Genomic DNA, 3,730 nt, shown 5'->3' with positions numbered 1-3,730 from the left:
CAGCTTGCTAAGGTTGTTGTTGGAACTTCAGGCCCATTTGCAAAACTACCTAACCGACTAGACCAACTTGTGGATGACTATGTTCTAGACCCAAGTTTAGATATAGTGTATCCTCCAGACAACCTACCTCCTGGATTCCTAGGGACCCCAGATCAGCCTCCAGAGCCCCCTGAATTTGATCCTACTCTACCTACGGTGGAACGCCCTGAGCTTCCTGAGGAGGAGGAACCTTCAGTTGAGCAAGGGGCCCCAGCTCAGACTTCAGAGGCCCCTCAGTCAATGAAACCTTACCTAGCCCATCAGGAGGCCCCACATCTGCCTCTAGAGCCCCCTACGGAGATGGAACCATCTCGACTCCAGCAGGAAGGCCCTGCTGAGACTTTGCAGAGCACTGAAGGGGTTAAACCTCCAGTCCAGCAGGAGGCCCCATCTCAGCCTCCAGAGTCCCCTCAGGAGGTAGAACCTTTTTCAGCCCAGCAAGAGACTTCAGCTGAGCCTCCAGAGCCTGCTGAGATTGGAGAACCTTCTCGAGTCCAGCAAGGGGCCCCAACAGAGCTTCCAGAGCCCTCTAAGGTAGAAAAGCCTTTTCCTATAGAGCAGGAGACCCCAGTTCAGAGTCCAGAGGCACCCGAGGAGCATGAACCTTCTCTAACCCAGCAGGAGGCTCAGACTCAGTCTCTAGAGCCACCTAAAGCAGTTATACCTCAGACTTCAGTGCATCATGAGGTGAGTCTTCAACCTCCAGGTCGGAATCAACCTCATCATTCAACCTTGCCCAATATCACAATGCAGCCAGTGGATGTGGAGCTTACCCTAACCCCAGAGCACAAGAAGGAGGTGCAATCATGTCCAACTCAGCAGGAAGCCCCAGCACAGCCCCCAAAGCCTCCCCAGGAGGTTAAACCTTCTTCAAGCCAGCAGGGGGCCCCAGCTCAGCCTCCAACGACTCCCCAGGAAGTCGAACCTTCTCCAATCCAGCAGGAGGCTCCAGCTCAGCCTCCAGAGCGACCTGAGGAGGTTGAGCCTTCTTCAGTCCAGCAGGAGGCTCCAGCTCAGCCTCCAAAGCCCTCTGAAGGGGTCAAACCTTCTCCAGGCATGCAGGAAGCCCCTGCACAGCCTCCAAAGCCTCTAGAGGAAGTGAAACCTTCTCCAGTCCAGGGGGAAGCCCCAGCTAAGCCTGCAAAGCTCTCTGAGGAGGTCGAACATTCTCCAGGCCATGAGGAAGCCCCAGCACAGCCTCCAAAGCCCCCTGAGGAGGTTGAAGCTTCTCCAGTCTCGCAGGAGGCTCCACTTCATCCTCCAAAGCCCTCTGAGGAAGGTGAACCTTCTCCAGTCCCGCAGGAGGTGCCAGTTCAGCCTCCAAAGCCCTCTGAGGAGGTTGAACCTTCTCCAGGTCATCAGGAAGCCCCATCGCAGCCTTCGAATGCTACTGAAGAAGTTGAAGCTTCTCCCACCCAGCAGGAGGCCCCAGGTCTGCTTCCACAGAGCCCAGAGGAGGTTGCATCTTCTTCAGTCCAGCAGGAATTTCCAGCACAGTCTCCAATGCTTCCACAGGAGGTTAAACCTTCTCCAGCTGAGCAGGAGGCTCCAGCTCAGACTCCAGAGCCCCCTGAGGAGGTTGAACCTTCCTCAGTCCAGCAGGAAGCTCCAGCACTACCTCCAAAGCCTCTAGAGGAAGGTGGAACTTCTCCGGTACAGCAGGAGTCCCCAGCTCTACCTCCAGAGCCATCTCAGGAGGTTGAGCCTTCTCCAATGCAGCAGGAAACCATAGCCCAGTCTCTGAAGCCTCCCCAGAAGGTTAAACCTTCAATACAGGAGGAGACCCCAGGTCTGCCAGCAGAGCAAGCTGAGGAGTTTGAGGCTTCTCCAGTGCAGCAGGAAGCCCCAGCTCAGCATCCAAAGCCCTCTGAGGAGGTTGAACCTCCTCCAGCCCAGGAGGAAGCCCCAGCTCAGCCTCCAAAGCCATTGGAGGAGGTTGAATCTTCTCCAGTTCAGCTGGAGGCTCCAGCTCAGCCTCCAAAGCCCTCTGAGGAGGTTGAACCTCCTCCAGCCCAGGAGGAAGCCCCAGCTCAGCCTCCAAAGCCGTTGGAGGAGGTTGAATCTTCTCCAGTTCAGCTGGAGGCTCCAGCTCAGCCTCCAAAGCCCTCTGAGGAGGTTGAACTTCCTCCAGTTCAGCAGGAAGCTCCAGCTCAGCTTCTAAAGCCTCACCATGAGGTCAAACCTTCTCCAAGCCAGCAGGAGCCTCCATCTCAGCCACCACAGCCTCTCCAAGAGGTCCAACCTCCAACTGAGCAACAGTCCCCAGTTCAACCTCCAGAGCCTCCTGAGCAGATTGAACCTTCTCCAGTGCAGCAGGAAGTTCCAGCACATCCTCCAAAGCCCTTTGAATGTATTGAACCTTCTCCAAACCAGCAGGAATTTCCAGCTGAGTCACCAAGGCCCCCTGAAGAAATTCAACCTCCAGCAGAACAGGAGACCCCAGCTCCACCTCCAGAGCTCCCTGAGGAGGATGAACCTTCTCCAGTGCCGCAGGGAGCCCCAGCACAGCCTCCAAAACCTCAACAAGAGGTTAAACCTTCTCCAGTTCAGCAGGAATCTCCACTTCAGCTTCCAAAGCCTCCCCATGAGGTTAAACCTTCTCCAGGCCAGCAGGAGGCTCCAGCTCAGCTTCCAAAGCCTCCCCATGAGGTTGAACCTTCTCCAGGCCAGCAGGAGGCTCCAGCTCAGCCTCCAGAGCCTCCTGAGGACGTTAAACCTTCTCCATTCCAGCATGAAACCCCAGCACAACCTCCAAAACCTCCCCAGAAGGTTAAACCTCCAGTATATCACGAAGCCCAGGCACAACCTCCAAAGCACTCTGAAGGTATTGCACCTTTTCTAATCCAGCAGCAGTTTCCAGCTGTGCCTTCAAGACCCTCCGAAGAAATCAAACCTTCTTCAATCCAGGAGGCAGCTCCTGCTCAGGCTACAAAGCCCACTGAGGAAGCTGGACTTTCTCCAGTACCCCAGGGGGACACACATCAGCCTGCACAACTCCCTGAAGAGGTAGAAGCTTCTCCAGTCCAGCAGGAGGCACCAGCTAAACCTCTAGAGCCTCCTACAGAGGTTATAACTCAAGCTACCACAAATCATGAGGTTCTACCACCAGGTCAGAATCAACCTTATCTTACAAACTTGCCGCATGTTTCAGTTAAACCTGTTGATCTGGAGCTTACCATAACTCCAGAACCCACTAAAGAGGTTCAGTCATGTCCAACCCAGCATGAGGTCCAAGATCAGCCTCCAGAGACACCTGAGAAGGTGAAACCTACCTCAGTTCAACCTCCTGAGGAAGTCAAACCTTATCCAAGCCAGCAGGAGTACCCAGCTAAGCCTCGAAACCCCACCGAGGAGGTTGAACTTCCTCCAGTCCAAGTACAGGTCCCAGCTCACCCTCCAGAGCCCCCAAATGAGGTTTTAACCCTACCCTCATGGCATGATGGAGTGACAATTCAACCTCTAGGTCATCCTCAAGCTCACCATTCAGCCTTGCCGAAAGTATCAGTTAAACCTATGCTTGAGCATTCTCCAACACAACGGGATACCCCAGGTCAGCCTCCAGAGTCCCCTGAGGAGGTTGGACCCTTTTCAACCGAGGAACAAATCCTAGCTCAGCCTCCAGATCCACCTAAGGAGGTTGAACTTTCTTCCGTTCAGCAGGAGTACCCAGTTCAACTTCGAGATCTTCCTG

The sequence above is a fragment of the Elephas maximus genome, chromosome 19 (assembly GCF_024166365.1).
Source record: "Elephas maximus indicus isolate mEleMax1 chromosome 19, mEleMax1 primary haplotype, whole genome shotgun sequence".
Classification (NCBI taxonomy): domain Eukaryota; kingdom Metazoa; phylum Chordata; class Mammalia; order Proboscidea; family Elephantidae; genus Elephas; species Elephas maximus.
Note: the sequence above shows the minus strand (reverse complement) of the source record.